At 44.3% G+C, this 21,476-nt stretch overlaps 1 long non-coding RNA gene across 1 annotated transcript in view; it reads left to right on the forward strand.

Annotated features, from left to right (window-relative positions):
- LOC138296771 (uncharacterized) overlaps positions 1 to 21,476 on the forward strand; it is a 338,898-nt gene that overhangs the window by 294,618 nt on the left and 22,804 nt on the right. Inside the window, exon 7 of the long non-coding RNA XR_011203895.1 lies at positions 9,640 to 9,763. This is a non-coding gene — a long non-coding RNA (uncharacterized lncRNA). The remainder of the gene's footprint in view (positions 1 to 9,639; positions 9,764 to 21,476) is intronic.

Here is a 21,476-nt window from a genome sequence, read left to right on the forward strand (position 1 = left end):
AGTGTCTTGCAACCACGGAACAAACCTTCCCCCGTAGGTCGTTCCACCTCTTCCTGATGTCATCCCTTGTTCTGTGGTGCTGTCCACGGCGTTGACCCTGTCCACGATTCTCCGTCATAGCTCCATCTTCCTTGCAATGGATGTCTGCTGCACCTGTGATCCAAATAGCTGTGACTCTACCCGGATGATTTCCTCCACCATGACTCTTAGCTCCTCCTCTGAGAACCTGGGGTGTCTTTGTGGTGCCATGGGTGTAGTGTGAGTGGTGTGTGTGAAGGTGTGTGGGGTGATGTGTTGAGGTGTGTGCTGTGAGGTGCGTGGATGGTGTATGGGTGATGGTGTTCTGTGGCTCTGGTTCTGTGGGTGCTCTTGGTGTGTCTCTCTCTCAGTTGTCAATTTCTTTGAGTCGTAAAGGGTTGTAGGTAATGTGTGTGTGTTTTATAGTGGTGTGGGTGTGTGGGTGTGGTGTGTGTATGAGTATCAGCTGTGTTTTATTTCAATTGTTCAATGTGGTGTTGTTTTGTATGTGTGTGTGTATTTTGAGCACAGTGGTATGTACCGCCAATGGTTTACCGCGGTTGAATGTCCGCCGTGGTGATTCGTGGTTCATAATGCTGTGGGCGTAGTTCTGTTGGCGTAACGGTGTGGGTTTTGGTACTGCCATTTTATCACTGACCTTTGGGCTGGCGGACTTGTGCTTGTGTCTGTATAGTGACGGATTGCTATGTGTGTGTTATAATATGGGTAGTGGTATACCGCCGCTGTTGTGGTATGTTTGCTGCAGTCGGCATGGCGGTAAGTGGGACTTACCGCCAATGTCATAATGAGGGCCTAAGTTGTTTTGTGCATGTGGGAGGGAGTGGGGGAGACGCTGTGATTTTTTAATGAAAACCAGTGGATATTATAGGAAGGCCGTCTACAATTTTAGTAAAAAAAGAACACATAGTTTTCATCAAAGGTGGGAGTAAGGATTACCATTGAGCAGGGACTGTTACCATTTTTTAAATGATTTACCAGTAGGAAGGGGTATTCTCACTTTATCCTCTAAGCGGGCAGATTAATTGTACGGCACAAAGTTTGCCTCGTGCATACAAAGGGCATAAAGGGGACAGACTAGCTTAAATTTAATTAACTGTGTGCATATGAAGAGGCCAATCAGACTGAGTGACAAGATGGCAGCCTATTCAGCCCTAATGAACACGTGCAAGGAAAGTTGAGTCCCTTTTCTGTTTTGGTTGATGGAGCAAGATTTTATTGAGTCCTTACACTGATTCTAAAATGTGTTGAATTCCTTGTTAAAAAAGGAGAATTCCACTGTTTCCCTCCACAGTTTATAAAATGGTTATCCAAAGTCCAGAGGCGAGGAGGGAACATGGCCTACACCCTTCTCAAATCATGCTGGACCAGCAGCAAGGCAAATATGGGATATATCCACTGGCACCACAAGGTATACTCCAATGATGTTGATGTACCTTACCCACTGCGCCCCACAAGTTTCCGGCCAGACAATAGAGACAATCTTTGGGTAGATCCCAGGGGTCAACCGGTGATGCACTGCAAAACCCACCCTGTCCAGTCCTCTGCAGGAGCAGGACCAAGAAACCAGGCGTTGAGCCACGGGCCTCTCACGGGTCCACCAACTAACATCAACAGGTGAGGAGACCAGTGGGATGAATTGGAAGGGGCTCCCCTCTTGGCGGTCTCAGCATTCTACCATATCTCGGCTAGAGACACAAAGCGAGGTCAAGCCTCCCACAGGAACCTGTTGTCACAGTTCAACTACGTCACCATCTCAGCACGCTCCCACTCCCTCTGTCCAGGGCCATCTTCAAACTTCCTTGCTGGATTCACCAGGGACAGTGCCAGGACGGCTCCCTTCACATACTCAACAGAACCCAGTCATCCTCCAATGGGTTCGCATCAGAACAAGCATCAGATAGACTAAAAACCTGAGGCCATATGTATGAACACATTTTCCCATAGACATAGAATGGGTAAAAACCTTTGATACTTCTGGCCCTTCCCTGGTCCCTTCCATCAGAAGATCATTGGACAGAAACAATTAACCCTATGCTTCACATCAAGAGGGTCTCTTTTGAGGAGTGGCATAAGCAACGTGGGGATTTTCAGTGACTGTTACCCCTTGCCTAGAAGTTCATTACTGAGCGACCCTGTCATTTTTCATCTTGTCCTTTCCACTGAGTTCACAGAGCTCTTCATGGCGTGTAGCTAAAAGGTCCATTGTAGCCTCAGAAGTTTCAGTTTTACTGCTGGAGACGAAATTAAAAAAAGAACAAGTGCTGGACGGAATGCTGAACATTCACCCCCACTACAGAGATCTGGGCCTAAATCCATCGTTTTTGTGCTACCCGTGCCATTCCTGTTTGAACCCAGTCCTATGCAAATCAGTCTTGACCCTGTTCCCCATGGGAACAGTCCAGCCCGAACTGCTAGGCCAGGTCTTCCCTGGACTGGAAACAAGCATCCTGGGACCGGTTTCAGGGTATCACCCCTCCTCAGCCAGGCTAGCTTGACTCCAGTGGCATGGAGAGCACAGGACCCATGTCTGGGCCTACCAATCCCACTTAGGGCTACAAATGCAAAAAGTGATGGACGGAATGCTGAACAATGTCAAACATTCACACCCGAATATTAGGCCATCGCCTGGATTTTGAGATGGTTATGCTGTTGGTGAATTTTTGTAAATTGGCAGATCCCAAAAATTTGTTTGAGATAATTATCATTTTTGGTGATGCAGATTTAGGTGCAAGCCTTTTTGCTATTTATATGGATGTTTTGAAGCTCTGGTCGTGGATGCAGCAAGATGTTCTTCCTTTAGTTATATTTATTGATGTATTTATATGTGTTTGATTTATGGGGTACTTAGCCTACGAATTCTTATTGAACAATTAAAAAAATCTTCAAATAATGATACATTTTACAATTTCCGCAGTACAATGAAAGAAGCTGATGTCTCTCAGCTACCTATCACAATAATTAATTCAACACTTTCTTAGGCTTAATATTAGTCTTCAATCTATGAATACCACTATCTGATGTTCAGACTCTCACAAGGTCCCATCAGGTAGAATGCTGAAGCAATTCAGAGAGGAACCAGAGGCCTATTGAATGCCTTCTTGAATGCACAGCGGCCGGGGCTGAAAGGGCATGGTTTTTATAGGCAGCTATTCAAGATGGCCGCAAAGATCTTGTTATCCCACGGAAACAACTAAATTCTGAGAGCCAGTACGATTTTGCTTAAGTTGTGGCTTGCTGTAAAATCACGCCGTTCTTGTGGCTACCTGCATTCTGAAGAAGGAGTCGGAGTAGAAAAAGATTATCTGCAAATGTTTTGATAATTTTGGAATAGTATTTGCAAAGTCCCATAAAGGACATGAGTTGTTCTTCTTGTATTTACGTGTGCACGAGCATCAACTGGTCCTTTAATCAACTATTTTGGGTAAAATATAACTGCTAGAAATGGTTTGGCCTAAGTATTCAATGTAATTTTTTTTAAAACAACATTTTTTGTAAAGTTAGACCACGCTTTTTTGAAATAGACAAAGGCATTTCTGGTTCAATATTGCGTTCATGGTCAGCACTATCACTAAGATGAGAATGTCGTCTTTGAATGCTATAATTACTTTCATTTCAAGAAATAACTTGTGAATAAGGCACTGAAAAACTGAAGAAGGTTAAGCCAGTCCAAAAGGCATCCTTTTTTAATCTAAATGGGCCATAAGGTGTAATGAGTGCAGTTAAATCAAAGGAATTGACATCTAGTCAAATTTGAGGGTATGCATTGTGAAAATATAGTCTACCAAAATGCTGCGATTTAAGGAACCCATATCAATACATAACTTGATTTTACTATTTTGTATGTGCAATAAGTATTGGTGACAACCACATGGATTACTCTATATATCCCATTATATCCTCACTGCAAATATTAAAGAACATCTGACGTCTTTTATAGCTAACAAAGGAATATCTCTAACTTTGTGTTTACTGGGAGAACTATCGGGCATAAGTATGTAGCATGACAGAAATGCTTTAACTTGCCTAATTTTTCATGGCAACCATCCTCATATATGTTTATAACACTCTGCATTGAATTAACAAGAACTTTTTCTACAGAAATCTGGGGGTCTGCGCAAGGATCAACTTTAATATTCAAGGGTCTTAAATGGTACCTACCAATAATGTCATCATCTTGAATTACATAATCTTCACAAAATCTGTTCCTCCCATGTAGAGATATCTTAGCTCAGAAATATCTATCTAGTATGATACTATTGTTTTGATAACCACTGGGTATTATACCAGACTCTTTTATATTTTACCATTTGTTTTCAAATACTGTTCTATCCAATAACAGGTATAGGAAAACTAGATTGTACCACACTTTCAATTTGGTGATTTTGACAATGCCAAAATGTCTTTGTTTCTTCGGCATGCCTTATTAAGTCAACCATTAATATTACTTACTTGACTTTGCTCTTACACATTTGAGAGAATTGATCCTTTCATCACACACAACAGTTATCATACCCCAAAATTGTATGAGAAACCAAAAGTGCTTTATCAAATGTATTTCAATAATGGTTGTGTACACATCTCTGATTGCTGTGCATCCATTTGTAAGGTTGTGACGAAACCCCCTCCCTAACCCCCTCCTTACCTGAAGTGTCCGCGGAGTCCGCATCCTGCCACTCTCCTCCACTTCACCATCCAGAACACCTGGAAGAGAGAAAGGACAATAATTGTGACATTGGCAAAGTGACTCGCGTCTGGCCAACAAAATTAACAAAGGACTTACTTTTACTTGAGGGGCTGACAAAAGCTAAAAGAATGGAAGATGGTTCTTATTGGCTGGAGGGGAAATAAATAGACGTGGAACGCCAGGAAGCGTGGCGGCATCAGAAGGGAGATGTTGGCAGGGGCCCGGGATGAAACCTTTAGAGGAGCCCCGCTCAAGCTTGCAAGATGGAAAAGCACTGCATAGCGTTGACGAGAAAGAGAGAGGGGTGCCCCAGAGCAGCGGTCAAGGCATGGAAGCAGAAGGAAACGCCAACGACGATGACAAGGAGTGGTGGTTCGAGGAGTGGTGGATGCCGCCAGTCAACGCACCAGTGACCGCCACAATTCAGGAGAGTTGTGGCTGATGCGGTGAATGGGCGGCCGCATATGAGCTACACAAAATATAGTGCAGGGAATATTGACGAACAGCTATAATAAGTGCACCCAAAAGAATTAATTGCCTGCTTCTGTAGCCTCTTTATTTTTTGTTGTTTTTTTGCCGCCCTTCGTTTTTTTAAATTTTATCACCAAGGTTCTATCTTCTCATTGGAGCTCACCCATGGTTTTGGGCACAGTCCACCCCAGTTGTCCAACCCACTATACCCCAATGGCATGGGAGATAAGGTGGTGGTTGTGAAACTGGTATTAACCTATACCTACTGTGTTGTATCTCCTTTTCTTGAGAATGCTGGTGGCTGCTGTCTCCGGGTACCCCTTGAGTGTGAGAAAAAAAAAGAAAAGAAGATTACCACCCTATGGGGAGCCCTATTGCCAGAAACTGCAGAGGATTAATATACACAGCCTAAAAGAAATGGAATAACTTTTCTGCAGTACTATCCTGTATTGTTTTGAGAACATTAAATAAAGATCACAATTCACAAACAGAGCAAGCCTTCCAAGCCGTATGTTCACCCTTCCATCCCACAAAGGTAGAAGGCGCTATCACATGCACATCGCAGTTGATTTCATGAAAATTGAAAATTCACTCCACACAATAATACTGTATGCACTTACTAAGAAAGAATGAAATTAGTGCTAAAGAAATTGTGTTAAACAATAGTGTGTGCATATTGCATAGTAAATACTTGAGTGCTGGTAGGGCATTGTTTTGCGTGTGCGTTGCAGAATACATCAACTGAAGAGATAAGACAATAAAGGGAGTGTCACTGTGTTAGAAGGAAACACAAAATGGCGGCCATGATTAAATCAAGGCTGCTGACAGAGCTGACATGGGATTGTGGTTTGGTGCACTGTTAATAGACTAGAACAGTGGTTCCCAAACTTTTGACTCCTGAGGACCCCTACTGAATCACTACTGGAAGCCCGGGACCCCGAAGCAATTTGTACCATTTCAAATTTCAAACATTAAAACAGTAATTCGCAAAAAATACAGAAACAAGTACACACAAAACAAAAACTCGACTTCCTAAAGATATAATTTTTTTATAATGAAAAAATATGCAAAAATTGAAAAGTTTAAGGGAAGGTTGGCGCTGCATCTTGGCGACTAACTTTTTATTGTTTGGTTTTATTTAGGAAAGCCGAATCCTCATGGCAGATTCTACATTTCCCAAGCAATTTCTTTTTTTTTTTTTTGGTACATAGGATTTGAGAAAGCTTTTTCACATAAAATACATAGCTCACTGTGATAGATTACAATTATAACGTATGAACTGCACAGTAGCAGAAGAATCTCTGACAAAAGCAGTAACCCAGTGTGCTATGCACATTAAATACTGTTCTTTGCATGATACACATTCTTTGCAGCAGGCATATTAACCATCTGCGCTACCTTAGATGAGTCAAACCTGCCACTAGACAAAACTTCCATCTCTCTCTAGCAAGTACATAAATCACCACAGTTATCTTGACGCTTTCATTTTTGCCCAAAAACTGCTGGATGGACAAGGAACTTTGCAGTGTTTTTAAAACTGCTGCTCAAAGGAAGTAATAAATATAAAAATACGCATGTTTCTGTCAAGAGGCCCCAGCTGGAGAAGTGCCTTCCTGGTGGCCCAGGCGTGTGGACCCCCTGGGAATGTGTTACGGACCCCTGGGGGCCGTGGACCACAGATTGAGAACCACTGGACTAGAACTTCATTCAATGGAAACACAAAATGGCCGACGAAATTAAATCGAGCTCTAATGAATACTGAATTGAGGCTTGGAGCACCAGTGAATAAAATAGAATTTCCCGCCACTTCTCTTCACCTCACAGGTTATCTAATGATAGCCAACATGACCATGCATGTCAAATCTTCTGACATGCCAAAATAATGCAACGCAATCACAGTTTTTTTTTTTTAAAGAAAAGCATTCCCCACCACAAGCACATAAGCTTACATGAAGCGCTGCGAATAGTCATAGAAGTCATGGGACTAAAATATCCATTCCAGCAATGAATAAAGGCCAGGAAGGCCAGTGAGGCTGTTGACAATGAATCCTCAGCCAGAGGCAAAAACACCCAAAAAGACGTGCTCCCCTGTTACCCACTTTGTACTGCTAGTGGCATGCCATGAGAGGGCAACAATTCACACCGCAGGTTCATCCTACCCTGGTCATAGGTGTGATGATGAAGACTGCAATGAATTGTTTTTATAGATGGAGAGAAGCAGTAGTTAGAGGCCCATCCAACAATTGCCGCAACTGTCTCCCATGCACAATCTATAGAAGCTGCATGTGTGCACAGTGGCAGGATGCTCGCAAGGGCAAAGAAAAGAAGTTCTCATAACAGTCCCCCACCTGCACTATTGAACACAGCACCCTCCAGTGGCCTCCTTCTTTATAGTAACAATCAATGGTTCTGTGCTAGAGCGGTGTGGCGCACATCAGGTGTACCGTGTTCAGCTAACGGGGCAGTGCAAGTTACATACCGGAGAGGTGGCAGAAATGACCTCAGGCCCTGTAAAGATGAAATCTCCCCAACAGATACTCTTTGGAGTCCACTGGTTCCTGCCACTTGTCTGACATCATAGAGCTACTTATTCTTTACCACTGTTTCCCAAACTGCGAGTCATCACTCAGTGGTGGGTCGTGCCAGTGGTGGACCGTGCACCAATTGTTGGTGGGTCGCCGAAACTCCAAGGAAAGAATAAAAATGCCCTTAAATTCTGCATTTATCATGTCACTTTTGCTGCACTTCCAAGACAAAGGTCAAATGCCATGCACTATCGTCTAACAAATTGCTGTCTATTTTTTAGCATTGGGTTTGGTGTTTACAAGCTCCTCTCACTTTGCAGTCAGAGAAAGAAAAGTAAAGTGAATTTTGGTACAATCTTGCTGGGGTTCAGGAAGGGTGAAAGGAAAGGCTGTGGGGTGTAATTTCATTTTTTTTTTGTAAAACAAACAAAGGGTAAATACATGTAAATAAATTATAGACATTCAGCAGTTAGGAAAGCAAACGTTTGTAATTCTGAAGTGTGTTTTCAAATATTTTAATAGGGTCAAAACAAATAAAGATACTTGGTGCTGCCCAAATGATAAATATTCACTGAAACCTCACTTTCACAAATTATCATTTGGTGCAATACAGTATTATCAGTAAAACAGTATGCCTGTGCAAATTTAGTGCTCATTTCAATGCAAAATGTAATGTCTGTATATAATAGTGCGCTACCACACAATGATTTAGTTACATTAACAATTCGCCCACCTTGTCTCCTTAAAAACTAAGGCCTATATTTATACTTTTTTAGCGCCGCATTTGTGTCATTTTTTAACGCAAAAGCGGCGCAAACTTGCAAAATACAATTGTATTTTGTAAGTTTGCGTAGTTTTTGCATCAACAAGCGGCGTAAATGCGGCGCTAAAAAAATAAAATATTGGCCTAAGTGGGTTGTGAAAGTTTGTCATTCTAAAGATTGAGTCATGATTCTAAAACGTTTAGAAAGTGCTGCTTTTCTACATCATTACAGAATAAAGGGGCCATTTTGGGGGAGAGACACGGGTTGCTGCAGTCCCAGCTCAAAAAACAGTTTTGATTGCAAATATTACAAAACACAACACACTGCTTCTTCTCTACAGATTTCAAAGTGTTTTATAACACGGATTGTTTGTACAATCTCTTTATGAATAGAAAGATACTGTTCTTAGTCATTATCCTACAAAAAACATATTTGTTCAAAACACTTTCTTAAACCATGCAACACTCTTTGCTGGTATACACAAATTATTCTGTATTTAAGGCCCAGATACATCATGCAGGAGTTCGGATCCCAGCTAGAGACCCCCTTCATCGTGGTAGTGTTTTTGTAAAGGAGCCCTCGGTCTCTAAACTTTTGTTAAATGATGTCCATGTAGTGAAGTGATGAAGAGTGGGTTGCTCCAACGAGCCCCATCTTCATTCTTTGTCGCTCCTGTATATTTCCTTTTCCCACAAAGTTGCAGTCCTCCTCGAAGTGAAGGCCCTGTAAGGCATGTAGGTGTTATCTATGCATATGCAGTGTAATTTCCTGTATGCAACTAATGGGGGGGATATTGTGTATGCAGGTGGAAAAATGTATGTCAGATGATTACTGGGGATTTCACAGTTAAGGTTGTTTTATATAGTATTGGGCAATGACATGTTATTTTCAGGTGTTGGGTTGTTTTGTGGCATGCCATGTGTTGTGATGTGTCTGAGCGTTTGTATAGTTGTGATTGAAGAGTATTGAGATATGTGCAATGTTATAACTTATTAAAAATATACATGGTTGTAATTTTTTTAAGTATTTACACCTGTTATATTTCCATTTTGACAGTATGACTTGGATCAATGCCTGTTATCTATAAAGTTAGTCAACACTTTTTTCGAGCTGTGGTATTCCTTACTTCTAACACTTCTATGTGATTCTCTTGCAGTGGCCATGTGTGTGACTTACTGCAGGCTGAGCTGCAGTAGTTTTGAGCCTGTTTGGACTCTAGTCTTGCTGGAGTATATGGAGGTATAGAAATTGTGAATTGAAACTGACTCACCCTTTCATAGGTATGTTTTCCTATTTGCATTTCTTTCCCAGTGCCCCACCTTAATTTCCACTTTCCTCCTCACACTTTCTAGTAGATATTTCCCAATTTCCAGCTACTCCCTCTGGCCACATTTGCACAGAAGTGATCTATGTCTGCACATGAGGGATAGGACACATGTACCTTTGTGCATGGCATGTTTGTGTATGTGGAGTATTACCAGAGGAGTACTGTTCCTCAAGCACATAACTGTCTTTGTGAATTAACCATCAATCTTTTTTATTTACTGCATTTTAGCAGAAGGGAGGGAAGCCCTGAAGAAGTGGAGATGGAGGGGCGGGGGGGCAGGATGCTACGTGTCTCTTTTATGTATATTTAGTGAGGAATAAAGGAGTGTCCTCAAAAGGTACCCTGAGGCCAAATTCTTACACAACATACAATTGTAAATGGGTAGGTAAAAACAAAGGGGGGTGTTTCACCTTGAAGTTCTCAGTAACACCCGAACTAACTCAGTGTTCACTTTCTTGGTCTATGATATGATTTGGAACCCCTAAACATAAAGCACCCCTGGGAGCCCCTGAATAGTAAACATTCCTGTCACTTGTATTGAATACCACTTTTCCTGGCACAGTATTTCTGCAGATAGTAAGAAGGAGCTTCACTAATTCATAGTTCAAAGCAGGAATCAAAACTGCTGGGCTGTCTTGCGTTCAGAGGAGAAAACAGGAGAACCTCAAATCTTCAAAGATATGGTACCTCTGCTCTCTTCCCCGGCGCTGGAGCTCTGTCAGGCAACCCTCAGTGCACACACATATACACTACAGTGCAAAAATGGGTCAATGATGTCAGCCTACATGTTTTGTACTAGAAGGCACGCCTTCCAGTACAAAATACTATACTTGGCACATATTGTATGTTTGCTTTAAAGGGCAGCTCACTTGCAATGTGTGAAAAGTTAGGTGAAATAAAAACATTTCATCTAGTTAGCGCCCGCCCCGAGGAGGCACTATATTTTGGTGCAAAGTCCTGTCTATGATTGTTAGTAGATAAGCCTTTGCGTTAAAAACCATGGCTAGTAGCACGGAAACACCTGTGTACCACCCATGAGACCATGGCAAGACTGGCTAGCCAGGCAAGCGGGCAATTGCCCTGGAGGATGGAGACCCAGGAGGCCTGCATTGCCAGACTGGCCAGCCAGGCAAGCGGGCAGTCCCCCTGGAGGCTGGAGCCCTAGGAGCCCGGTTTTGACACATGGAGGCTGGTTTCGGCCTCCAGGAATGTTGGTGCATGTCACGCTGCACGCAACACCCATAGGCAGTGGCGGCCCGTCCTTTAGGGTGGAGGGGCCACGCCCCGCCCCCACCTTTTGCCCCTTATGAAGAGTGTCTGGCAGGCTGAACAAAGGCCAGCCTGACACACTCTTCATTTTCAGCTCAGACAGCCAGGAGTGAGCCATGCACGATTTGCGCAGACTCCTGGCTGCCTAAGCTGAACTTTGCTGGGCTGAGGAGGTCACAGCTCCTATTGGCGTGACCTCCTCGGCTCAGCAAAGATGCCTCGAGGCCCTCCCCTGGGTGACGAGGAAAGCGTCACCCATTGACACTCGACCTGGGAGCTTCAGGTTTAAGCCCTGAAGCGCCCAGGGCGAGTGTCAATCAGTGACACTTCGTCACAGAGTGGGGTGGGGTCAGCAGTCTCACTGACCCCATCCCACTCTGTGACGAGGCTGGGACTGCTGCCTTCCCTCTTTGGCTGACCTAAGGTGCGTGTGTGTGTGAAAGAATGAGTGCGTGTGATGTTTTAAAATGAATGTTTGGTGCGTGCGTGCATGTTTGAATGGTATGAGTGTTGTTAATGGATGTGCGTGCATGCACGCGTGTCTGAAAGAATGAGTGTGTGTGTATGTGTGTGTGTGTGCTTCCGGCCCGCCTCCTTCCCTCCTTAAGCTGCCGGCCGCCACTGCCCATAGGGTTAAAATGGTTTTAGATTCTGCTGCAGCTTCCAGGACATACAGTTCTTGAGCTGCTGTGGACTCGGCTGTTCAGCGTTTGCCATCTAATCTCGGCCTCACCCAAGTTTTTCACAGATCTTTAAAAGACCATTTACATGCCTTTGTAAACTGGTTAACGAGGCTTTGTTTTTTAACTCCCAGGTCCGTACTCTACCTAAATACCGGAGTTGTGTAAAGCAGTGGTTCCCAACCTTTGGTCCAGGGACCCCTGGGGTCCGCGAAGCCTCCTCAGGGGGTCCACAACTGCTTAGAAAATGAAATAATATTAACAGATTAGGTCCCCAGCTTTCAGTAGTGGGGGGGGTACCCTGATTCCAATAATGATTCAGTGAGGGTCCCAGGGCTCCAGTAATGATAAAGTGGGGTCCACAGAAGTCAAAAGTTTGGGGACCATTGGTTTAAAGAATCTGCAAAGGCCTTGACATGGTCCCAAATAGGGCTGTAATCAAACCTTTGTGAATTAATTTGTAACATGGCCTTTCTGCCTCTGTTTACTTTAAATTTCAGTCATGGCGTCCTAGAACATATGTAAGAGTACTTTTAATTTATATTTGCTGTTTGACATATGTACAGATAAAGGCTGAAAGTACAGACTTCATGTGATTTTGCGTATTTTTGCACCGGCGGGACATCAAAATACCGGTGGCGCTGGTAAAAATCCAGTCAGCTAATATTGTGCCTGTGTGCAATGAGTCAGGGGGGCACTCACGTGGTTCAAATTAGGACTGAATGTATAATTTTTGCCAGGGCTGGCTTAATTTCCCAGTCCGGTCCAGCACGAGGCGCCCACCCGCTTGATGCAAAGTGCTAGGTGTGACACTTTTAGGGGTACTTCCCCACCCAAAAGTAAAGTTTTGCTGCGGAAAGTAAATACTTTATCAACACTGTGCTTGTTTGCGTCACTTTTTGTGACTTAGCATCGGCGCAAAGTTTTGCTAAAACTGCCTCTAGAATTCCACAAACCCTGCGACATTGAAGTGAACTACACATGTTTGGCCTGTAGGGGCTGCTGCGGAGTAACGCAGGAGCGAATGATCGCATTTGACATTGAGAATAGAGAGGTGGCTCAGTGAATGAGTGATTGGAAGTGAGGCACGAGCGCACTGAACTGCCCACATGCCCCAGCTTGCTTCTAAGGCGTAGGGCACGCCCTCTTTTAATTGAAAAAGGCCTTTAAAATGGGCTGGAAATGCATTCCTTGACCTATTGATTTTGTTTTCGTGTTTTTTTGTCTAAATTTCACACAAAGGAGGCCTCTGAACTGAACCCGAGAGAACAGCTGTCACCCTGCTCTGTGAAGCCACCTCGCTAATTCCCCGCACACAGAGTTTAATTTATGACTCAGACATGTTCGGCTCCATTAGAAGATTGCGTTTTTAAAGGGAATCGTCATGCAAATACTCAGGGGGTTGCTGTTCACCCTGAAATTCTTAATGTACGGAAAAAAAATTGAATGAGACGAAAGGACCAAGTGTCTGGGTGCCAGCTGTAAAATAAAAGCTTCTCTGAAAAAAATGATCCTTTCCTGCATTAAATATAGATTTTGTGCTGTACATATTATACAGCCAGTTAATCTATTTCAGTCTGTCACAGATCTTTCCATCTCACCCCCGGCCGCTCTCCAACCATCTCTTCAACGCCCCCATCATTGCATTTTCTGCCAAGCTAAAGGAGGTGTTTTTTTCAGGAGTCTTTTCATAAACATTGTCGAGCAAAGAGCATTCTTTGTGTTGCACGGCCTCCAAATTTTTGAGGTTAGCGTGTCATCCTGGTTAGGTTTACATACGTAGATGTCTAGCTATGTATTCCCTATCTTAAATTATTTTGGAAATTTATATAACAAAAACCCAGCCTTTACGGCATTCTTCGTAGTGTCTAGATTTCAATGCGTGCACAGATCCGTCAATTTCTGAGTTGGCCAGTGTCTCAGCCTCCCCTTTGACAAATGTGTTTAGTCCATGTATGAAGCAAGATGGCCGCCGTGAGATGCGGCCCGCCTTATGAAGGTAAATGACTGGTGGTTCAGTGCTTAATTTGAGCCGGTGCTTGGCACCCACACTTAATTGTCAACACCAGCACTTATGACAGCTGCCACCTGGTGGAGTTGTTTGCGTAATTTAAAGATGAGCAGAACAACACTTGTTTATTTATTCATTGTACACTGAAAACATTACCTGCTGCCTAAGCCATTCTTATAGGTTTGGGACCTCAAACAGTCTGAACTGTCAGACTTGTAGTCGTGTGATGGTTAGTAGTGATGTCATTGGCAATGCTGGCAGGGGCAATGAGTGGTGAAACCTGTGGTGGCCTCCTGAGGAGGGCACTGGCACTTATGTTTTTTTTTTTTTTTTTTACAAATTAATCACTAAGTTCGGAGGCAGGGATGATCCGACCTAAAGACCAGAGCTGGACCTCTTCCAGGGTTAGCTCTACTTGGGCTTTTATATGGTGCATCCGTTCCCATGAAGCTACTGTGGCAAACCAATCTACCTTAAAATGGTGAATGCAAGGACTAAAACACAGTGTATGGAATAAGAAACCAAAGCAAGAAACTCTACTTTTGGCTGGGTAGTTGGTGACTTCATGAATATGGCATGGCAATGCCCAGCGTTCTGAAAATACTGGTCATACATTCACTGTATCCTGTCGGAGATCCTGGGCAGCCTCCTAGATATAAATCCCAAAATTGCACATCTAGACATAGGAGAAGGGGGAGGCACGCGGGTCCCATCACGTTAATTGGCTTGGTTGCTTCTCATTGCCAGGCGAGATATGGCCTGACACTGGAAAGTTCAGCAGATGCTGCCAGTAGACGAGTCAATACCCGGCATGGACTACTATTCTTACCATGAAGATGTGGTCAAAGCAAGGGGCTGCCCCGAGAGGGGCTGCCCTGAGAAACACAACAAACTGTGGGGACCATGGGTGGGTTCAGTTTTAATCCATCACATTAAAAAAACACAACCTTCCCGACTGCCTTAACCAGTGTCGTGTTTGGTGTGAGAGCCCTGCTTCGGTGCTCACAGAGGGAGTGAAGGCCTGTGCACTTTTTCCTCCTGGTTGTTCAATACAGAAGGCTGGAGAAATGGAAAATGCGCATGTCTGTTTGGCCAGCCGAACACGTCCAGCCAAACAGACATGTGCACTTATTGTGCACATAAAACTCCCCCTCCAGCCCAGCCCTGCCCCACCCCAACCCAGGAAAAATAAAATGATAATAATGCTTCACTATTATAATTTTATTTTTCCTTTCCCTTCTGCTTGAAAGTAGCGGGCGATGCTCCTCCGCCTTAGCGGCAGAGCCACCCCTGACCTTAATGTAGTTGGTCAACGCCTGATATTCACTTCTATACTCATTGCTACTTTGCATTGATGTGTAAAATGTGCACGGCACTTGATCTACATATCGTTCTCTGTTATGTATAAATTTAAAAACAAATTACATTTATTTATAAAAACAAAACCCTAGTCTTGAGGGGCAGAACAGTGCTTTATTCGCAGTAAGGAATACAATCAATCAATCAATCAGTCATTTGTAAAGCGCGCTACTCACCCGGAGGGTCTCAAGGCGCTGGGGGAGGGGGGGACCGATACTGCTCGAACAGCCAGGTCTTGAGTTGCTTCCTGAAGGAGAGGTGGTCTTGGGTCAGACGGAGGTGGATGGGGAGGGAGTTCCAAGTCTTGGCTGCCAGGTAGGAGAAGGATCTTCCTCCGCGGTGGCTTTCCTGATGCGTGGAACGGCGGCGAGGGCGCGGCTGATCGATCGTAGCTGGCAGGTGGGAGTGTAGAAGGTCAGGCGGTTGTTGAGGTACCTGGGGCCCAGGTCGTGGAGGGCCTTGTGTGCGTGGGTGAGAAGACGGAACGTGATTCTCTTGCTGACGGGGAGCCAGTGCAGGTCTCTCAGTTGTCCGGAGATGTGGCTGTGTCGAGGGATGTTGAGGATGAGGCGTGCGGAGGCGTTCTGGATGCGTTGGAGTCTTTTCTGTAGTTTGGCCGTGGTTCCGGTGTAAAGGGTGTTTCCGTAGTCCAGTCGACTGGTGACGAGTGCCTGGGTGACCGTCTTCCTGGTTTCGGTGGGGATCCATCGGAAGATCTTTCGGAGCATGAGTAGGATGTTGAAGCATGATGATGAAACAGCGTTGACTTGTCTGGTCATCGAGAGGGAGGAGTCCAGGATGAAGCCCAGGTTGCGTGCGTGGTCCGTTGGTTTGGGTGCGCTGCCCAGTGCAGGGGGCCACCAGGAGTCGTCCCAGGCAGAGGGTGATGATCCCAGGATGAGGACTTCCGTCTTGTCTGCGTTCAGCTTCAGGCGGCTATTCATCATCCACTCGGCTACGTCTTTCATCCCTTCGTGCAGATTGGTTCTGGCGGTGGCTGAGTCGTTGGTGAGGGAGAGGATCAGCTGGGTGTCGTCGGCGTAGGAGATGATGTTGAGGTTGTGTTGGCGTGTGATGGCTGCGAGGGGGCTCATGTAGACGTTGAATAGGGTGGGGCTGAGTGACGATCCTTGCGGTACGCCGCAGATGACTTTGGTGGCCTCGGAACTGAACGGGGAGGCGGACTCTCTGGGTTCTTCCGGTGAGGAACGAGATGATCCACTCTAGTGCCTTCTCTTGGATTCCGATGTTGCTGAGGCGTTGCACAAGGGTGTGGTGGCAGATAGTGTTGAACGCTGCGGAGAGGTCCAGGAGGATGAGTGCCGCTGTTTCCCCGTTGTCGAGCAGGGCTCGGATGTCGTCAGTGGCTGCGATGAGGGCGGTCTCGGTGCTGTGGTTGGCACGGAAGCCGGACTGCGAGTGGTCGAGGGATCCGTTAGTCTCGAGGAAGGCGGCTAGCTGTCTGTTGACGGTCTTCTCGATGACTTTGGCAGGGAACGGGAGGAGCGAGATGGGGCGGTAGTTCTTGAGGTCGGTGGGGTCGGCTGCGGGTTTCTTCAGGAGGGCGCTGAGTTCGGCATGCTTCCAGCTCTACGGGAAGGTGGCGGTGTTGAAGGAGCATTAATGATGTCCCGGAGATGGGGTGTGATGATGCAGTCGGCCTTGTTGAAGACGTGGTGGGGGCATGGGTCGGTCGGAGATCCGGAATGGATGGTGTTCATCGTGTGGATAGTGTCTTCGGTGCTGACCGGGGTCCAGGCGCAGAGGGTGGTGTTGGGGGGCGTTGGTTTGGTGGTTGGGTGCGTGGTCTGTGCGCCGAAGCTGTTGTGTATGTCGGCTATCTTGCGGTGAAAGAACGAGGCGAGTGAGTCGCAGAGGTCTTGTGAGGGCGTGATGTCGTCGTTTCCGGCGCTGGGGTTGGAGAGCTCTTTTTTGTTTTGTTTTTCAGTTTTGATTTATATTTTAGTTGAATACTGCAGACAAGGCATCAATTGCATTTGCGGACTGGTAGTGTACTACTTCACGGTCATGCTCTGCATGGAAGGATGTTTATTTGTATTGCGGATGTAATGTTTCGATTTTATGTGCTCTTATTGTGTTGTTTTCTATCCACCAGGGATGGAGATGAAGCGAAAAGGAGTGAGCGATAGGGCGCTTAGGTATTAGAGCTCGTGTACGGATGGATAGAGTAAGGATGGCCTTTATATGCGTTTTCATGTCCTGCAAGCATATTAGAGACTGCTTGACGTGTGTTGATGCTGCGCTTACCCATGTAAGAAAAGTGTGAGGATAAACAGTCAGACAAGCTTGCAAACATGTACAATCTTTAGAGTGGCCTGTATTACAGAGGGATAGTACTCCGAGTAAGGAGCGGAGGAAAAGACAGAGTTGATTGGTGCTTCTCTGGGGGACACATGCTTCAACTGTCTATAGCAATGATTCCCAGCCTTTTGACGTCTTTAGACCCACACTTCATCATTACTGGAACCTGGAGACCCCCACTGAATCATTAATGGAATCCGGGGACCCCTCACTGAGTCATTACTGGAAGCCGGGTGCCCAGGCCTAAACATTGTTGATGATTTGGCCTGCATTCCATCAATCGCACAGAAAAATTATAACACATTTTATTTAATTTGCAAACAAATAAAATAAAAAATGCAATTTTGATAGGAAGGTTGGAGCTTTTCTAAATACAATTGTAGCCACACGTCGTCCATACTATAGTCTGTTTGATGCACCTACACTCCTCCCAAAAATAAATCTGTGGATTCTAATTTAATGTTTACCCTCCAATTTCACAATCCTTTTCAACTTTATTAATCTGTTAATATTATTTAATTTTCTAGGCAGTCATGGACCCCTTGAGGAGGCTTCACGGACCCACAGGGGTCCTCGGACCACAGGTTGGGAACCACTGGTCTATAGTATAAACACATGGATCCACAGGAGCAGCCAAGGAGCAACCCGTAGAACTAATCAGTTGTATTCTATGCTCTGGGGGCCTGTGGAGGACCCAACCATTCTCTGGTCTGAGATGCGAGCCTATTGGCCAAAACACACGACTGATCGGCTGAGAGAGGTTTAGTGGTGTGGTCTACACCCAGCCATCCTCAGACTGGCTGAATGTGGGATTCTGTGGACCGCACTCATCCCTGCTCTTGAAATACCCCATCCAGTTTGCCAATTTATTTGGCTCTTGCACTGTTACATTTTGGATACATTTGGCAATTCACACTGCAGATCCACACAACATTGACCAAACTATGCAGTGCCACGTTCTACTTCTTAGATAGTGTTCTTTACAGGGCTAATGTGTCTGTTAGTTACTTTTCATAATCAAACTACTGAACAGGTTAGTTCTGTTGTCATATGTTTGACGGACTTATGAAGACCAAAGTGCAACATGTGCACATTTTGGTGAAATTATCACTGTGATTTGGGTATCGTGATACACTTTGACAGAAAGAAGTGTCCAAAAAATGGAATATTCATAGTCTCGAACAGTTAATTACAATCTCGCTTCTAGTTCAGCTATGGAAGGCCTTCCACAATGGACACACTGATGATATATTCTTTGGTTACCAAAGGAATGCAGTCATGCAGAGCATCCTATCCAGTGGTGTGCTCACATATACTTTCTGCCTCGGGAATATCACAAGCAGTATGATTCCCATAACCACAAGCAAGATAGAGCTTTTTTTTTTTATGACTATAGAGCTCATAAGATTAGTTATTTTTCACATAAACAACTACCTCTTCATCTGCCCCGGATGTGAAATAGAAACGACATTTAAGGAAGACATAGGTTGCTCCTGATCTCACAGGGAGGATGGGAGAAGCAAAAGTGCATAAAAAGAACTACAACAGCTTCCCTTGCAACTGCCTCAGGCCAATGTCAGTGCCGACCAAAAAACGTAAAATGTTTTCAGGGTTTCACTTAATGTATCACAAATTTGAGACACAAGCAGTCAGAGATACAGGTAAAACACTTTCCCATCAGCTTCTTTACAGGATTAAACACAATAAAGTCCTTGTGGCACATTTTATGCACTGCTATGCAGACTATACAGTTGCAGCTGTCCGGGTGATCTGGGACAGCAAAAAGTGAGACCTTAGAATATGCAGTGACCAGATGTCCTAGGATTCTAACCGATACGCATACAAATATTTAGACCTTCATCGTCGCTAGGTATTCATCTAAATCCTAAGAGAACACCAGGGGATCCTAGTCTGGAAGGTCTAAGCCTTATTTACTTGCTTCTATTGTAGGCAATGTTGATTTGACAGAATAGTCTGATTCTGGTGGGAACGGCGTGGCTTGCGTCTCATTGTGAAATTCAACTCTCAGGTTTAAGTTCATGGCATCCCCATGCATAGACTCCTAGTGATCTGGTCTGTTTTTAAAAGCTAGATTTCTAGCTGGTGTGTTCTTGGACTTTGCATCAGAACGCTTTGTGAACAGTACAGAAGACATTGACTTGATCATCGCATCCATTGAGAGCCAAGGCATGCCTTGTAGGGCTTATGGAGAGTGGGAGGTTTATTCTGGAGTCACAGTTTGCTTTATAAACATCTAAAATGTTATGGGACATAACTCTACAGTTAATCAACTTTTAGTGTTGTATCCGTGTTTTCTTTTCCTGCATTTCTTTCTGTTATTTTATCTACTACAGTTGCCTCACTTTATTTCAGTTTATTGTTTTGTCTGGATGTCATATATTACTATCTCCGTTATCTTCATGTACAACTCTACGAGACCGTTGTGAGGCCAGGTTTCTACTTTATAAAACTACAAATAAAGAAATAAATACATTTTGACAAAAACGATTCTAATACGTAACATGGAGTTCGGTGATGTCCTCAGAGAATCTTTAGAAAAAGGACCGCAATGGTTAAAAAACACATGGATCAATGTTTTTCTGAAAAATATTAAATGTTTCTATGGGGGGTAGAATAGATTGGCTTACCACCGCCTACCCTCCACAATAATGTTTGCAAAACAAGATACATTTAAGAGACGAAACACGAAAAATGAAGCATTGGGTGTCCGTCCAATTTATTTGTGCTAAAAAACACAGGGTTTAGAAATAAGCATAATTGTATATTTTAAAACACTAGGGTGCAGATTTAAGAGGCCCTAGCGCCTCCTTGAGCCACATCAGCATCATTTTTTTTTTAATGTTAATGTGGCCTAACAAGGCCAAAATTGCTGGACCAAATTTACAAAGTGGCACAAGGCACTCATTGCGACACTTTGTAACCCTTTGTGCTACATTATGCATCCGCCAGGCATAATGTATGCAAAGGAGGCATTACTCCGTTAGGGGGGCCGAAAAAATGGAGCAAAGAAATCTAAGAGATTTCTCTGCGTCATTTTTTTTGGCACTTTTAAAGCCTGCTCAAAGGAGGCACACCATTGTTTACAATGGGGCTCAATGGGTTTTGCAGGATTAGCGTCAACATTTTTAAAGCTAATCCTGCAAAGCTCTGAACTAGCATAAAAAATTCTGATGCTAGTTCCCTAACTACCACCATGGCACGCCATATCCTAGATATGGTGCACATATGGTGGCGTTAGGGGGCGCAAGAACATTGGTGCTGCACTACGTGCAGCACCACTTTTCTTAAATCAGGCCTATTTTGTTTAACTAAGACAAACATATGAGAAATAATAGCAAAGAGGAGGCGGGGACACAGGTCCTGTCCCAAAGCTTATTTCTTTTCAATAATCTATCAAAACTGGGCACCTTTTATGCATATCTGCTCTAACCATGTGCATGTATCTGCGTGAGTGTGTGATGTGAGCATCAGTGGGTTGTGAATGGTGTGAGGGTGCATTGTGTAAATGCTATTAACACATAATCCATTTGTAAATGTCTAAGTGTGAATATGGTGTGTAAATTTACTAACAAAACATAGATCACTGTGTGTACAGATCTCCACACAGAAAGGATAGGAGAGGTGGAGGTCACTGACCATAGGTATGCCAGTAATACAACAATAGTACAACTATACATACTACAAAATGTAGTTTGTGAATAGGCCCCATGGAATGCAAGATCAGACTGAGGGGCTACACAGCGCAATTGCAAGGAAACGGATATATAATGTTATGTGACTCAAAGGCACACATTTTAATAACCACAAAAATTCTAGCTGAGCGGACCCTCATGTCATGCTGATTTGTAAAGTGCACTATCACCTGGGAGGGAAACTTGGCATTATGCAGGTGAGAGTCTAGCCATGCGGGAAGCAATTCAAAGAACCAGATCTTCAGCTTCTTGCAGAACATCAGAAGTGAGGAGGGAGCTCTGATGTGTAACTGCAGATCATTCCAACCTTTA

This window comes from Pleurodeles waltl, chromosome 5 (genome assembly GCF_031143425.1).
Source record: "Pleurodeles waltl isolate 20211129_DDA chromosome 5, aPleWal1.hap1.20221129, whole genome shotgun sequence".
Taxonomy (NCBI): domain Eukaryota; kingdom Metazoa; phylum Chordata; class Amphibia; order Caudata; family Salamandridae; genus Pleurodeles; species Pleurodeles waltl.